Genomic DNA, 18,698 nt, shown 5'->3' on the forward strand with positions numbered 1-18,698 from the left:
AGAGTTAGACTTGAACTGTTTGTTTTCCAATTCCTTTAGCCCAAGTGTCTGACAGAAATTCTCTGATGGTGGAGCTTCTAGGACTCAAGTGGAGCCCCCTCTCAGCACTGGCTGTGAGGCCAGCTTCTCTGGGTCAGGGCTGAGGACGCCTCAGAACACAAACAATGCACCAGGCAAGGAAAAGAGATTCAAACATTTATAATTTTAGAGAAAAAGAAGGAAGAGGTGGAGAGAAAGGAAAAAATGCACTAGTTCATGCCTAGCTCCAAGTTTAAAATGCCTCAAGTTTACTTTTTTACAGTATTTTGAAAAATGGTTGACAATTTTTCATTGTCACTTTTTAAATGTTTTCGGTTTGTTTGTTTTTCATAAAATAGAACCAGGGGATTTTTATCTTCTCACAATTGTAGTAGTTTCTCTATATTCATCCTAGGAGGTGGCTGTGATACCACTACTTGATGCCAACCAGTATCTATGTCTCCCTCTTCCTTTCTAGTAAAACGGTGATTTTTTTTTCAGGCTGGCAATGTGCCCAGTTGAAACTAATTACTTATCCAGACTCTCTAGCATGTTGATATGGTCCTTGTGTCAGAATTCTGGCCAATGACATCAAAGCAGAATACTAGGTGGGAATTTCAGGAAAGCTATTGATTTCTTGATTTAAAAACTACTTATTCGCCTTTGATTTGCTGAATAAATTATTGGCACACATCCTTTGCCCTCCACTCTTGTTACTTATTTCTGCATGGAACATGGGCATGATACTAGAGGCACATCAGCCATTCTGCAACCATAAGAACAAGACTCATAAGTCCAGAAGACAGAGAAATGAAAAGAGCCTGAGTCCCAAAAGGCATCGTGGCACTACCATATTAGCCTTGTTCTAGGTGAGTAAAAAATAAACCCTAACTATTTAAGCCAAACTCAGTTCTTAACTGATATAGAATTCAAGCTTTTCTTCTAACCATCCCCAAGCCCTCTCCCAAATCCTTGGGGTACATGAAATAGCATCATCAAAGCCAATGGTTAACAGCTTTTGGGTTACATGAATCAAAGCCAGTAACGAAGACGACAACACTCAGCCTTATATGGAAGGGATTCAAAGCTGAGTGAAGCAGAGATTCACAAAAACAAAGGGACTAGGGGTGCATTGTGGGAGAAGGTGGTGGTGGGTCAGAGACCAACACACAATTGTGTGAGGTACTGCATAAGAGACCGTGGCAGAGTGTCTATAGAGGTTGGGCATTAAGAACTATAGCTGGTAGAGAAGCACTGAAAGTAGCTATGAGCACATCTGTAGGCAAGGGAGTAAATGGATGACTCAGAGGAACTTACATGAATATCAGTAGAGCAGACAGCTTGAGGAATAGCTGAAAAGCAACAATGGAAGCACTTTCAGTAACATAAGGAATCAGGGAAATGATGGAAACCTCCAATTATTACAGACTCAGACCTATTCCTAGGCTCTTAATAACATAAGTTTAAGATTTTCATATGATTATGCAAATTGAGTTTTGAGTTAGGAAAATAGGGGGTATGTGTCTCAAAGAAGACTATATTCGACTGATCAAATTAAAGGAATGTGACATGTCATGAACCCTAAAGGAGACTGTTTTATATTAGACTCACAAATGTAACACATAATTACTCTTATTTGCAAAGGAAATGTAGCTTTCTTATTTCACTTTAATTAATCTAATCCTCATCTTGCTGTCTCATGCAGCCTCACTGGCAGTCAACAGTAGGAGATGGGAAGGATAAGAGAAGCTTCCATTTACAAATGAATGATATCTCAAAATCTTCACATTTAAACAGTTTGATGTTCTTCAATCTCTGGTGTGAGGTTGTGGAGAGGGAAGGGTTCCCATGTGACCACATAGAAGCACAGAATAGAAGGTCTTCAATTTATGTGTGCTTTCCTTTCTCTGTCAAGGAATAGCTACACTGATCTGGTAGGTAGATCAATATTCACTGGTGAGTAACTAGTTCTGTCTGGCCATTTGGGTAATCTACTTGATTTTGGTAAGGCAATCTTACCAGCCTGCTGTCTTTGAGTCTGGCCTTAGACCAGCCTACCTACTCACTAAGGAGTCCCTTTAGTCAAAAACATTAAGAGCACCAAGAGATGAACCTAAAATCTGTGTTTGAACTCAGGTTTCCGGAAATTCTCATGTGTTCTGATACTTACCTGAGACCAATGTATTGTCTTTGAAGACTCAGACATTGACACTGTCAGAACCTAAGACAACATTTGAGTGACTGAAGCACAATATCCATACTTAAGAACAAGTTTAGACCATGTAGAAAACTCGTGAAACGGAGCCAGAAGCCTTGATACAAAGTCTCTAGCTATGGAAATCTTTTATCCAAGCAAAGTGAATCAGGTCCAAACAAAAAGGCAGAGGGAGGGCAAATTTGCTCTCTCTACTTGAGTTGAGATAGCCATCTTCTCCTGTATTCAGGCATCTGTACTCTGGGTTCTCAGGCTTTGACTCAGACCAGAACTTACAGCATCAGCTGCCACTACTCCCCACTTTTCCCAACCCCCATCCATCTTAGGCCTTTGGACTTACACTTACATCACTGGCTTTCTTGGATGGGACTTCTTGGTCTCTATAACCACATAAGCTAATTCCTATAATCTCTCTCTCTCTTTATTTTATATATAATATGTAATATATAATATAATATATATATATATAAATATACATACATACAGTAGTTTCACATTTTCTCTTTTCTTATGTGATTATTTTTGCTTAATTATTACTAAGAGGGTTGTGTTAAAATCTCCAAATATGATTTTATATTTTTCTTCATCTCCCTTTCTATCTATTAGTTATTACTTCATGTTTGTCAAAACTCTGGTTTTAGGCACATACACATTTAAATTAATTCTCCTGATCTACTCACCCTTGTGATGGATCTTATATAGCCATTCAGCTTTAATATGAATAGTATTTGCATGGCATATAATTTTTCAAGCTCTGTGTGCCTTTTCATTAAAATGTATCTTTTGGAAACAGTATATAGTTGGGTCTTGCTGCTTTATACAGATTGACACTCTTTGCCTTTAATTAGAAAACTTAGCTCATTTACATTTAATGCAATTATTGATATGATTAGTTCTAGATTTGCCATTTTGTGACTTTTTTTCCTTTTTTTCTCATATTGTTGTTTGGTTGTTATTATTGCTCATCCATTTCTTTTTGCCTGCCTTCTTTTGAGTTAATCAATTGTTTTTAGTATTCCCTTTTTATTTCTCTATTGGCTTTTCAGTATATCTCTTTCAGTTTTTTCTTTTTTAGTGGTTGCTTTAGGAATTACAATGTCTATCTTCAAGTTATTTCAAACTGTGTGGAGTCAGTAGTGAACTATTACATGTAAAAATATATAGGAAACTTATAACAATGTAATTCAATTATCACCCCATGTTCTTTGTGTTTTTTGGGTATATACATACATACATACATACATATATATAATATTCAAAATTGATTTAATTTTTGCTTTATATGGTAACAAATCTTTTAAAGCAGTTGTACTCCACCAAGGGCAATTTGCCTCCCAGGAGACATTTCACAATATCTACAGACATTTTTTATTTTCACAACTGTGAAAGAGTACTGTTGACAACCCGTGGATAGAGGCCAAGGATATTGCTAAAAAGTTTATAATGTACAGGACAGTTCCTCAAAACAAAGACATATCCAAAGACATATTGCAAAACATCTAGCATGTGAAGGCAATAAAGTTTAAACATATAGAGCTTACTTCAGTAACTTAGGTTTCCAGCTAATTAAGGACATTTCTTTACTGTATTCAACATTCCTCTAAATACAGCATTTATATTCAAACCTGGAGCGTTAAACTCTCTAATCTTATAGTAGGTACTTATTAGCTGATGATCGATCACTGAGTTTGTTGAGTGAATTAATTGTGGTGTGTGGTTCCACACGAGCAATTTAAAGACAATTGGAACGAAACCAGAGTTCTGAAGAGGAGAGTCTCACCCACCATTTGTCTTCTTCCTCTTTCTTCCTGGTGTTGCAAATACATCTAGTAATCATTGTTGGGGTTATTTTCATTTAAAAGGAGAATAAGAGGAGGACATTTTTAAAAATCTAGCAAATTATGTTTGCATATTAAATAAATCCTGAGTTTAAACCTTTTTGAATAAGATTATTATACATTTCTTAAAGTGTAATCTGGTTTCTTTTTTAAAATAATCTCTTTCAGTTTTATTGGACACTGATAAAATGATAATAGTCAAATTTGTCTAAGAGCACAGGATTTCAAGCTAAACCCAGGTGTGAATCTCTAGATTTATTACTTCCTAAATTTACTACCTATCCCTCTTCCAAGCCTCATTTATTATCATTTTTTAAATCTGTAAAATGGAGACAATACCTATCTCTCAAGGCAGTTGAGAAACACTTTGCACCTAGTCTAGCAAAAAACATTTAGAGTGTCCAAGGCTTTGTTTCATCTTGGGAAACTAGTTTGTTGGCTCACCAGCTTGGCCCTTGTGCCTAGAGAATACATTCCTGGTAAACTGGAGTCAGCTGAGCTATCTATTATGGGCGACAACACTCATGTCTCTGTGGACACTGATCAGCACTACTGAGATAAGGTCCAGATGCACCCTGTCACAGATCACTCATTTCAAGCAAGCCTGTGGAAAGGCAGGGAAATGGTGAAGGGTGGCCACTGAACTCTTTCACCATCTTCCCAGGGAAATGCTATGAATTCATTCTTGGAAGAAGCTGAGTAAGCTGCAACCTGTAGCAAGTCAACTCCTTATCCAGATGTCACAGAGGCCTGCAGCTCACAGACTTTCTGAAGACCATAGGGGAACAAAGGCTTTAAGTCCAGACAGTAGGCCTTCTCTTTTACAGCCTCAAAGTTGACAGCAGTACTAACGTCACTTTCATACCAGCTTCAAAAATTGACCAGAGGGGCCTTCTTTAGTCCTGGGAGAACCATCAAATCAAGACACACTTGCACACACACGCACACACACACACTTGCACACACACACACACACACACACACACTGTCTCTCTCTCAAACAAATGGCATATCTTCCACCTCGTACATTGACTGCCACAGCTGCCTTCCCGACAGGGTATTCAATCACACAAATGTCTTCTGTTTGAAGGCTGTTTCCACCTCCAGTCAGGCAGGTTGTTTTCAGCACATCTGACAAAATAGGCCAGATCTGCACAGCAATGTTTGAGAGGAAGTGCAACAAAAGACATCCAGCTGTGCTGAATTAAAAGGTCTTCATTCATCACCTTCCATCAGTCCAAAAGCAAAAGGAGGCTGACGTTATTTGTAAGAAATTTAAGGGTGTTATTATTCACCTGTAATTAAAAAGAATGGTTTGATTTGGCTTACAGCCTGGAGGAGAATGAATACTTGTATTTTGCCAGGTTATGAATTTTTCCAAGTACTGAATAGGCTCTGAGAATGAGGCAATGAGATGGAGAAACTTCTTAAGGTAGAATTTTCCTGTATTCACTTGTCACTTGCTTTTTTTTTTTCAATCCAGCGTTTCTTTACCTTTGCTCTTCTGCTTTGGAAAAGTGTTCCCAGAGAATAGAAATCCAGGGGATTTTGAGTCCATCAACATTAGGAAGTTCATGTAGAAGGTTTTAGATATCCCAAAGAGATGGTATGTGGAAACTTACTACAGAGGCACAAAGTTGCATTTCTCGGATACCCTACATATTCAGGAAAGATAGAGAAATGAGGCTTTCTATGGTGTACAGTAAACAAATATACATGGTAAGAAAACTAGAGATGGTTTTAAAGTATTCAAATATTTCATGCATCCAAAGGCACATGTATTTCTCAAGCATGTTAGCGTGGTCTGACAGGCCTATGTTTTGGGGGTGAGGGGAGGGGGGAGGTTCCCAATGACATGCTGGGAAACTTAAACATTTTCAGTAACAATTATAAGTTTTTGTGCTTTCAGAGAATTCATATGGTTTTATTCTGATATCACTAAGTCTAAAAACAAAATTTTCCTTAGGACTGCCAAAATTGTTGTTGAAGGTTAATAGAGAGTAGGTGGCCCAAAGGCAGGTCTTGGCCAGCATGAGCAGCACATGAGGACAGCATTGGGCCAGGACCTGGGAGCCCAGCAATTTGGGGCTTCACTGTATCCCACCATGCTGAGCAGTGCAGGAAAGGAAAGGATAGGGCAGCTGAAATTTAAGCTGCTTGGATGCCCTATATAATATTTGGTATTTTGAAAACACTTTACACTTGCCAGTAAGTAAATCCAGATGGAATTCAAATAAGTTTAGCCAATATTATTATCCTGGCTTGCTGATGTGGAGAGTCAGGTCTGATTGATTTGCCCAAGGACTTTCAATTCCTACAGAGCCACCATACAGCTTTTTACCGCTTCCTGTATATCCAGTGGGCCAAAGAGAGTCCTGGAAGAAAACAGAGACTTTCATATTTCCTGTTCTTGGCTCAACCCAGCAGGTCACAAAAGCTTCTGAACAAAGGAAAAATGTCCATCCTTATAACTTGGCTGGCTCCTCTTTCAGTACTTTCTTACAAAGCAACCATGGTCAGTTTTTTCAGACCTACTGCCTAATTTCTGTTAGGCCATTTTTATTAGGCTCAGGATATTCTCCTGAATAGTTATGAAAAAACAACTTTCCCCAGCTTACTCATAAGAAAGAAAGCTATCTGGGATCCGGATAGCTGGAACCCAGAACAGAACATATACAATTTTAAGTTTGCATTGATGTATTCTCATTTCTAAGCAAAACCCAAATTATTGTTAAAAATCTCTCCTTTTTCTAGGATGGACATTACACGTTTATTCACTGGGTAAGTTTCCCAACTTTTACTGATGAAAAAAAATCACCTCATTTGGGCGGTTAAATACACACACACACACACACACAAAACAAACAAACAAACAACAACAGAACAGACTCCCCAGCCCCACTCAGACTTGCTAAGTGAGAAACTCTCGGGAAGCTGCATGGGAAATTATAATATCAAAGACTCTGGGATCTCATGTAGTCTCAATTCAAATCTCACCTCTGCTACTTAGTAGCTGTGTGACCTTGGACAAGAGGCTTATCCTCTCTGCACCTCTCATCTCTTCATAATGAAATGTGAAATGTGAACCTGCCCTTTGAGAAACCTGCCATTAAAAGGCAGTTTAGTAAAAAAAGGGTTCAGGGGCGCCTGGGTGGCGCAGCGGTTAAGCTTCCGACTTCAGCCAGGTCACGATCTCGCCGTCTGTGAGTTCGAGCCCCGCGTCGGGCTCTGGGCTGATGGCTCAGAGCCTGGAGCCTGTTTCCGATTCTGTGTCTCCCTCTCTCTCTGCCCCTCCCCCGTTCATGCTCTGTCTCTCTCTGTCCCAAAAATAAATAAACGTTGAAAAAAAAAATTTAAAAAAAAGGGTTCAGCAGAGGAAATGTAGGAGGAGCCAAAGATAGTCTTTAGATCGGTCTATTTCCAAAAAACTGGGTGATGTTAAAAAAAATTTACCTACCTTTTATTTAGATTCATCCAAGCTCTAAAACTGTGAGAATGAAACTATGATTTTGAAAACAAGGATACATTCTCAGACTGCATTTAGATACCTGAAAGGAAGTGGCCATCCACTCTAATCACACCAAAATCTGAGTACAGTTTAGGAAGAAGAAATTATAAATAAGCCACTCTAGCATTCTATGTTATTCAAGCTTCAAATATGCTCAGTCTTAAATACAAATTTATTAACCTACCAACAGCGGGACTTTATGAGATGTTTTAAGTAGCTCATTCCTAAATAACTTACCAAATTACCTAAAAGACTTTTGTTTCGTACAAAAAGAATATGCTACTCCAATGAATGACAAAATTGTCTTAATTTGAAAACCCTTCTCATAAAGGACATGCTCAAGAAGACACAGGCAGGATCTTGATCTTGACTAATCAGTGGAAACATTGGGGAAATGTATCAAAATGAATAATAGAGCCAGGGTACATAAATAATGAGTACATTTCTTAACTACTTCGCTAAAACTGGTTGCTGACAAGCCAGATGGCACAAGTCATTAGTGCCTTTTGGCTTTGGTGTCTCTGCTAACTAACTCAGGAATGGGAACTCAGGACTGGAACAGCACCTCTATTGTTAGGGCCCCTCAAAGCGGAATACACTAAAAGGCCCTCCTGTAGCTGAGGAACAATGACTTAAAATTCTTTTGTTATTCTGCAATGCCTCAAAATTCGTTAAGTCTTGTCCTCTATCACCCTAAGGCACTTTGGGGACTTAATTAAGTTATTGTTTGCAGACATGGGATAAATTCAGTCACATCACAAAAGAAACAAATTTGGTTCCAAATGTTATACATACTTCCCTCTCAACTGTAAAGCAAGATTCGAGACCTATCTGAAAACAGTAACATAATTGTGGGTTTCTTTCTAAATGAAAGGGCCAGAATAATGTATTAAAAACAAAAACAGGAAAGTATAAACTATTAATTTTATTATGGAACTTGTTTACTAAACTCTGATGGTCTTTTTAAGTGTAAATATAATTGGTGCTTTCACATATTTGTTGACAAAACATCAGTCACTTTAGGTGGAATAAAGTGAAATGCTAAAGATAAATCAGGACATTGCTGCTCAGGTCATTATGAAGCCTCTGCCATTATACTAAACCCTGATCCCCTGGGTGTGCTTCACTGGAGGTCAGTGAAGATTGTGCTGCTAGAAAAAAACTCCAAAAAAACCTCTAAAATGGATCAAATCACTAAATGATTATAAAGTTTTTGTTCCTTTTATTGAGTTAGTAATAAAATCTATCACTTATTTGAGAGAGGTCATTATTTGTGTCTTGAAAAATTCCATGCCATGGTTAGAGCTTATGTAATGAACAAATCCGGAGCAATGTGGGACTTTGTAATATGAAGTGATTCTTGGGTCAGTACAGGTCTCATGAATCCCAGACTATTCTTTTCCTGTTCTCTGTCTTGGCTCCAAAGGCAGGTCAAAGCAATAGCAAATAGTGCCTCCTACCCAGAGCTGGCACTACACGTGTCCTGCAAAGTTAATTGGAAAACATAGCCAACACAGCCAATGGTGGCTAAGCTCCTGATAGTCTGTGAATGAAGACCATTTTTGTATCCTATGCCTGCTCATAGGTAGTCACATATAGAACACCTGACACCAAGTTGATATTTTGACTAAGGGCTACATTGTTCTTGCAGTTTTCTTGAGCTATCCCAGTCCTCTTGGCCGATGTTATCTGAACTGAAGCTCTCAAGACACATCTATGTTTGCATAGTCCTCTGCCTTTACTGAGGCCTACTCCTTTGCTTAAGGCCCACCACCTCTATGGAAATCTATGGAAATTAATACTTGCCAAAGGAAATGTTCCTTACTATAAGCTGCAGTGGTCTTTAATGGTGATATTTCCATAGGCCTAAGCCTGAATCCTAACTCCACGTGGAAACCCAGCCACACTCCACAACATAGGCCATAGCACATTATTCACATTGAAGGTACACAGAGTGTCCTAGTAAAATGCAAGGCTCAAAGTCCTGACTCTACCCCAGGTCTCTCCATATGTATTTTTATCTACAAATTATATGCCTTGTCTTCTGTTTCACAAGCTTCCTAAGGAGTCTTGCCAAGGAATATGCCAAGATGAGGGTAAAAGTGGCATAATACAAAGCAGCCTTCTCATCTCTCTAGGGTTTGTACCCATTGGAAATAAAACAAAAGTGTCAGCAGATGAAGACCCAAACTCTCATATTATGAATGGTAAGTTGGAAGATATTACTTGATGGGGTAGAGCTAGCTTTCAGTTTGGCTGCTTTGGTCTTGGAAAACTTACCCAAAGGAAATTTTGAATTTGAATAGCAAACACACTTTCCCAGGTCATTTTGTTTCTCTGGACCTGATAGAGAAAGGAGAAGCAAGAAACTACCTCTGCCACCATTTGCAGCCCCATCTGACTGAGAAGCAGTGTTCAAAGGCCAGTGCCCAACATACAGGTAATCCCTTTGACCACCCTGGGAAGAAAAATGGCAGGCTGGGGGACTAGAGAGCTAGGAGTGTTATACAAATGGATATCACTCCATATGGATAGAACATTAGGCATCAACATAAAGTATTTCTTTTATTTATTTATTCATTCATTCATTCATTTAGAGATAGAGAGAACTCAAACAGATTTATTTATTTTGAGAGAGATAGAGCACAAACAGGGGACGGATAGAGAGAGAGGGAGACATTGAATCCTAAGCAGGCTCCAGGTTGTCAGTGTAGAGCCCGACTACAACTGTAAGATCATGACTTGAGATGAAATCAAGAGTTAGGCACTTAACCAACTGAGCCACCCAGCTGGACCAAAGAGTGAAGTATTTCTGCCCAAATACTCAAAGACCCATTAAAAAAAGTGTTTCTTTCCTTCTGATAATCAGAGAATCAATTCTGTAATCTATTTTAATTTTACATTTTGCAGAGCTTCTAAGAAGCTTAAAGCTAAGTGTATTTGCTCAATTATAATAGTTTCTCTGCTGTATTTATTTGTATTTAAATGCAAATAATGCATTAAATAAATTCAGAATCCTTCCTTTATTTTACAAAATGTAAGCCTTCCACCTTTCAAGGAATTATAAGACTGTTCTACTCTTGGTTACCAATCAAATGGCACATTACAAGATGGCACATTACAAGACAACCCTTCAGGACCATGAGTGCTTTGCCAATACAAACATAGTTCACTGATTTTACAAAAAATATTGTAGACAAGTCCTAAAAGTAAACAGGTGCATACATTTTTTGAAATTCAGACCCTGTGTTTCATTAAGGGGGGCTACAGATGAAGGGAAAGTCAGGATAATCAATAATTACAAAGTAAAAGTTAAATCAGTTTCAGAAGTGTTTTCTGACATGAAATATAAACAAAGTTTTTTTGGAGAGGATGGGGAAAAAAGATTAATTAAAGGTAGAAATCTCTTTCATCATAGGCCAGTTTTTTTACACACCATTAAGCTCATTCTTTTTCAAGAATGGTTCAAAATTATTTGACTAAAATCAGTAATAAAAATGGAATGAAAAGGAAATAGTCTTGAAATAAGCATATTTTATTTAAGTCCTTTGTATTGATCAAATGTCAGCATGGATAGCAATATTTAGTCTTTATAAAGCTCTTCACAGCTTGATCCACTGACACCACAGTTTTCTTAATTTCCTGACCAACGGCATTGTATGGCCAACAGCTGGTGCCTTTAACCCAGCAGATGCTTTTGTGTCTCAGTTGTATTCATCATACGGGCAGCGTCCAGGATTGTGTTTTCCTTCACACCCTTCTCCCACATGCAGAAACTTCCTTCAGAAGACAAAGGGAGTGTGCATAAAAACACACCACAGGGTGTGGATGAGTTTAATAAACACAGTCTCCCGTGTATAAAGAGCCTAACTCTTTCCTAGTACAGTAGGATTACACAACAGCCACTGAAGTAATTTGAAATGGTTCCCATAAGACCAAAATCCACAGCCAAAGGAATCACATAATCATAGAATATTGAACTTGGATGGAATCAGTACAGTGTATCAAAGCCGAGTAATATATGGGCGCTTTTAAAGGAAAAAGTTATTTAAGCTCACACTCCCCCCCCATGTTTATTTAAACCATTTTTGTTATAAAATTACTTAAATATGTAGAACCAGAAATCAAAGTATAAACTTATCATATATCTAGCTTCTTCAACTCCCAATTGGGACAGATACCACTAAGTTTAAGTGTCAATGTAGGTAAGTGCCATATACTATAAGTTGTAATGAACTTTCAAGGTGAAAATCATGCCAAAGTGTCAGCATGTTTTCATATGGCTCCACCTCCACCATTTACTGACCGTGTCACTTGAAACAGGTTACCTAGCCAATCTGTGCCTCATCTATAATAGTAGAATCGACCATATAGGTTATAAAATTAAGTAAAATAATAAAAATGTAACAGGGCATACCATAAAGTTAGTGTTCAGTAAATGATCATGATCATTTGTTTTCAAAACCATATAGTCACCAAAATTCAAAGCTTATTTAACTTAATGATATGATTTTTTAATGAATATATATATATATAGTGAGAGTAAGTTCACAGACCATTTTTTGAACAGAATGATATTAAGAACTTCAAGAATGTGTCCTCTAGTTCAGAATAACCAGACTTCATAAATAATTAACTCTGCCAGTTTGCAATTTTAAAACCAAATTTAATAAGGTGACACTCTGAAGTTATTCTGTCACTGCAAGATAAGGTATTATCACGTTATTGAAATCTGCATTAAATGCATTGTTTACTTTAACCACTTCTCTAATGAAGAAGTAGATTATACACTACTGGTACTACCTTTAGGACCAAGGAAAATCAAAAATCTCTGATAGATTTTTCAATTAGAGTTTGGTAGCCTGAAACTATCAGCCATATCAATATCCAAGACCTTGAAAAATCACAAAGAAGAAGTTTAGAGGAGCCCAGGTGGCTAAGTCAGTTGAATGTCTGGCTTCAGCTCAGCTCATGATCTAGGGGGTCAGAGTTCGAGCCCTGCATCAGGCTCTGTGCTGACAGCTTGGAGCCTGGAGCCTGCTTCGGATCTGTGTCTCCCTCTCTCTCTGCCCCTCCCCAGGTCATTCTCTCTCTCTCTCTCTCTCTCTCTCTCTCTCTCTCTCAAAAGTAAATAAAAACATTAAAGAAAACTTTTTTTAATTAAAAATAAAAAGAAGTTAAGAAGTTTGGTTCCTTTCCAAAGTTCTTTGTTCTCTATGAAAGTGTGAAAAATCTGCACATCACAAAAAGAAATAGCAATTTGATAGGTGTGTCCCAAAATAATCAGGTTGGCTTTCATGGTGGTGAAGAAAACATTGTCAATTATCACAAAAGTGGTAACTGCACGGTTTTAATTATACTTATTTCTGTGTCTAATATTTTCCCTTGTTAAAATTTATTATGTATGAAAATAAACATACATGTCAGATAGACATCACAACTAACATTATCTCAGATCTGTAAAGAATATATTTCAGAGGACAGAATTTTCTCTATTATTTGTGTGGGACCTTAAAACCAATTTGAAAGCTAATATGAACCCAGTATTTTTCCTGCATTCAGATACATAAAGCATTCCTTACATTTTTAGAAGTTTCCATCATGTCAAGTAGTTGTATTACAGTGTTCAGATTTATAAATAGATGTTTTAAATTAATAACGATATGCATATAGGATTCTCACATCAAAGGTTTTCAATAAAATCTTTCCCTAGCTACTTAGACATATATATGATTTAAATTTTGAAAACATTTTTCATATTTTCAATCACTGACACGTGCAACTGATTTTTTAAAATCCTTTCTAAGCACCAACTAAGAATACAAAACAAAGAAAATACAAACCCAAAAACCTCTATGCGGGGATGGGGGCGTGGGGGGATATTGTAATATGTAAAAGATGAATTAGGAAGCAAACCTTTGAAAGAAAAAACTTTTTAGGCTAGTGGAATTGATGTGTATAGAATGGGCTGTTAACTAGATGCATTTAGTTGCAGTTGAACTACTCAAACAGGAATGAGAGGAGATAGAGCTTATACTTTAGGAATCTTCATATAGTATCCATCTCTTTAAACATATCAGTATTTTTCATTTCATAGACTTCTTTCTCTTTCACATACAGTACCAGTTAGAATTTACTGTGTAACAAACCACCCCACAACTTTGTCAATTTAGGCAACAACATTTATTTAGCTCGAATATCAGTCGGTCAGCAGTTGGAGCTGTGTTCAGCCTGATGGCCTTTGGGTGTGGCCCAGGCTGACAGCTGTTAGCTCAGCTTCTTCAAGGACCTTGGCTGGAACAGCCTGGAGTCTCTTGATGCATGGTTTCTTATCCTCTAGCAGGCCAGACTGATTGTGCACAGGGTGCAATTTTAAGCTCAGTGCGAGAGATCCCTAATATGCAAATGCTTTTTAAGACTCTATTTGCTGCTGTTCCATTGACCAAGGCTGGGCACAAGGCCAGTTTACATTCAATAGAGTGAAGAAAGGCTTCACTTTTTAGTGAGAAGACCTGAACATATTTGTCACTATTTTGCTATTTATCATATCCATAATATTTCCTAACACATGTCCTTTCAATTTAGTGCCTAAATATCTCTGAAATTCATCCATTTCTCTCTTAAGCAACATTCCTCAAGGTCAGCTACCATTATCTTTTATTGGACTACTGCAGCAGCTTTCTAAGTGACTCCCTTCAACTATGCTTACTGCCTTCCAAGAAGGCAGCCAAGCAATCTTTTTTAAAACTTAGAAAGTATTTGAATAAGAATATCCAATTAGCCAGTGAAAGTCTTTTCATTGCATCAACTTAAAACTCAAGTCTTCACCAGGCCTATTAGGTTCTCCATGGTATAGTTCACACACCTTCAGTCTGTGTGGCCTCCCATGAGAGTGAATAAAAACATGTACAACGACAGGAGGGTGCCTGACCTGGCCATATCTGAAAGCTTTTATCAATAAAGGAAGTTTGGACTGGGTTTGAGTAAGAAGTGACTAGAATGAGTTGCGAAAAGGGGATGAATATTTATATAAGTTGCAATTTCACATTAAAAAAATTTTTTTTCAGTGTTTGTTTATTTTAGAGACAGAGAGAGAGAGAGAGACAAAGTGAGAGCCAGGGGAGGGGCAAAAAGAGAGGGAGACACACAATCTGAAGCAGGCTTCAGGCTCTGAGCTGTCAGCACAGAGCCCAATGTGAGGCTCAAACTCATGAACCGTGAGATCATGACCCAAGCTGAAGTTGGACACTTAACCAACTGAGCCACCCAGGCGCCCCTCACATTTATTTGTATGATTTGTTAATTGTTAAAAGCTGAGATGACATCTGTTTTTCTCACCACTAAGTCCTTGGTGCCTATCAAAATGACTGGTTTAGAAATGTTAAGACAAGATTAACTTTCAGATACCTAAACAGAGACTAAATTTTGGACTTATTATGAAATCACTATATTTCAGAATGACACTTTACCAATGTTTGAAGCCATTATTTTTAGGGTCTATGACATATGTTTCTGGGTTTTATATCAGGAATAGGGAAATTTGGGTTCTAGGATTAGTTCAGCCATTACCCATCTGTTAAATATTCTTGGTCTCAGTTTCCTCATCGGTAAGGTGAGAAAGAATGTGTACATAGCATCTATCTTTCCAATTCTTTAATTATGTGATGCTATGATTCTGAGACTTGAAATAAGCAGAAAATTTTAGCATAAGGATAACCTCCTTTCAGAAGTGAATGTATTATACATTTATTTATCTGAATTTGCTTTGGACTCATGATGTGTCTTCAATTTAAGTAGCCAGTGGATCTAATTATATATAAAAATCAAATTGCTCAAAATGTTAAACGTAGAGACTTTTGAAAAACCCAGAGAAAATAAAAAAAATAAAACACAGAAGAATAAACATATAATATGTAAACAATAGAATGAAATTAAATAGCAATAGCAATCTCCTCATCGCAGCTAATAGAGTAACTGTCCTAAATTTGTGGACTACTTAGATGCCTCACATTGAGAAACATGCTGAATTTCCAAAAATTTTAACACATGGGACCTGCTTATGAAGCATCTGGAAAATCCCAAAATCAAAACATGCACTTCAGCAGGACAATTTCAAAAGAGTATAACCCAGAGGCTATGCCCCCCAAGCTGAGTGTGGCAGGAAATAGTTGGGCCCCCACATGTCAGGACAAAATTTCTGCAGCACTTCTCAATAGGACATTTAAAAAGAGAAAAGCAAATAGGCAACACAGCAGTAGGTATTTTTTAATATATTTCAGATTTTACTCAAACAAAAACAACATATGGGATTCTGAAGTAATTCACAATTCATTATAATGAATCAAATAAGAAATTTTGAACCTCTTGAACCCAAAGTAATAGATTTTATTCTCATGATTTTGTGAGGCTTCTGAGGTAAATCCTAGTTTATTGAGAAATGTATCTGACCTAGGACATCAGAAAAACAGAGTCCAAATTCAGCTATGTGATGTGACCTTAATCTCTCAATCTGCAATGTATATGAAAATAGGGCAAAAGAATGGCCTCTGGAGGTTGACTGCTGGTTTTTAATCCCAGCTCCTCCTCAGGAAAAAAATATATTAAATATCTTGGCATTTGATAAATGAACTGTCATGTATTTTGTAGGGTAGCCACTAAGAATAGAAAGTTACAAATTCCAACTAAAGGGTGGGAAAAAATGCAGTAACAGAAATAACACAATTATAAATAAAGCAGGTAAAAGATTAATAAACAATATACAAGTTGTACAAATAGCAAAAAAAGGTGGCAAAAGTTAACCCAAAATATATCAGTAATTATATTAAGTATAAATGAGCCATATGTTATAATTAAAAGGCAAAGATAAACTAGATTAAAATACAAAAGCAAATACTTTTTATAAAAAGTACATATAAAAACATAAATACAGAAGATAAAAATTTTTAAGTTTGTGGCTCACCTGAGTGGCTCAGTCAGTTAAGCATCCAATTTCGGCTCAGGTCATAATCTCGCAGTGTGTAGGTTCAAGCCACGCATCAGGATCTGTGCTGACAGCTCAGAGCCTGGAGCCTATTTTGGATTCTATGTCTCCCTCACTCTCTGTGCCTCCCCAACTCACACTCTGTCTCTCTTTGTCTCTCAAAAACAAATAAACATTGAAAAAGAAATTTTTTAATAAAAATAACAATAAAAATAACATATAATTGGCCAACTTCTTGAATGATTAATCAAGTAAAACAAGAGAAGACACAAAATAATCAGTATCAGTAATATAAAAATGGACCATAATTATTATTGATATGTATATTTCCTCTGTCTAGAACACTCTTCTCAAAATATCCAAAAGGCCAACCTTCTCACCTCTTTCAAGTCTTTGCTCATATGTCTGCTTTTCAGTTACACTGACCCAAATCAGCCTCTTAAGGTTGGAACACTGCCCACCCAGCAATTCCTCTAACCTACTCTCTACTTAGTTTTCCCCATAAAATGTATCAGGCTCTAAAAGATTATATGATTTACAATTTATTATGTTGGTTGTTTATAGTCAATCTCTCCTTGCTACTAAATCAACTCAGTAAGAGCTGAGGCCTTTGCTTTCCCTATGATGTATCCCATGTACCTAGAATAGTTCCCAGCCCATGGTAGGCACTCAATAAATATTTCCTGAATGAATGAATGTGTGTGAAAGTTCACCTTTGGGGGAAATACATGAGTATAAGAGCTTTGAGCAATTTTTGTTGCCCAAATAATAATTGACTTAACTTCATGATTTATGGAATTGCAGATAATTTTGGAAATATTCATGCAAAAATATTCACAAAAATAGTTTATAAAAATAAACAATATTGACATTTATAGTCTTTTCTTTAATTTTTATTTTTTAAGTTTATTTATTTATTTTTAGAAAGAGACAGAGACAGTGAGCAGGAGGGAGACAGAGAGAGATGGAGAGAGAATCCTAAGCAGGATCTATGCTCAGTGGAGAGCCTGATGCAAGGCATGAACCCACAAACCGTGAGATCATGACCTGAGCCAAATCAAGAGTTGGATGTTTAACCAACTGAGCCATCCAGGCACCCTGACATTTTATTCCTTTAATTTAACTCCAATACAAAAATGAAACTTATGGAAGAAGACAACTTTTACCTAAGGGACTGTGACATATATCAATGAGCAGCCCTGTTTCAGAATTCCATGCTATCAACAACACAGGAAGGTGGTTCAGGATGTGTACAACCAAAGATGTTATACATGTGTCTAGTGCTGAATTCTCAAAAGATTGCTCCAAGTGTCCCAAAATAAATGGTATCTGATAAGTTCTAAATTAGTAGGTGATAAGTAATTGACTCCATCAATATGGTATTTCCAGAAGATTCTCTAGATAATTGCTATAATAAGTATATTAGATTTGTGTCCTCTAACCAGCCAACAGGAAAAATGTTCTCATAAATTTTTGCCCAGGTGTTGCACATGTTTTATTTGTTTGCTTGAATACACACACACACACACACACACACACACAAACACACACGTACACATATAAATATTCATGTTATATATATATATGTATGTGTGTATATATATAATATTCATGTCAAATTACATTCTGAAATGTAAGTATAAAAAATAAATTTAAATGGGACAACCTACTTTAATTTTAAACAAGTGTTTGAATCTCATCCCAAGTTTGGAGAAGTGGGGACAAAGCTGGCAGTGATTACTTGGTCACACCACTTGCAGTGTGGCAGCGAGTGCCTAAGTCCTCCCAGCACATGTGCTGCCACTCAGGCACTGCTCTGCTGTACCCTGTCTTAAGATTCTGCAAAAAGTCCAAGCATCTTGATCTTATTCATTTTTTCTGCTTCTAACAGCTGTAACAATTAGAGATGCCCTAATGGCTGAATCAGAACATTTCCCAGTCAACAAAGCAAACAATGGTGTAGCAATTCAACTAGAAAACTTTTTGGTCTGAAGTATGTTCTTTTCTAGTTCAAGCATCTGGGAAAGGTACTGATAATATTGAATTGAGGGAAACCATAAGCCAGTAGGAACTTTAAGAACTGACATATCAATCAACGTCTCTATAGGACTCTAACAGAGGTAGGGTTTTTCATTCTAT

The sequence above is a fragment of the Prionailurus viverrinus genome, chromosome B1 (assembly GCF_022837055.1).
Source record: "Prionailurus viverrinus isolate Anna chromosome B1, UM_Priviv_1.0, whole genome shotgun sequence".
In the NCBI taxonomy this organism is placed as follows: domain Eukaryota; kingdom Metazoa; phylum Chordata; class Mammalia; order Carnivora; family Felidae; genus Prionailurus; species Prionailurus viverrinus.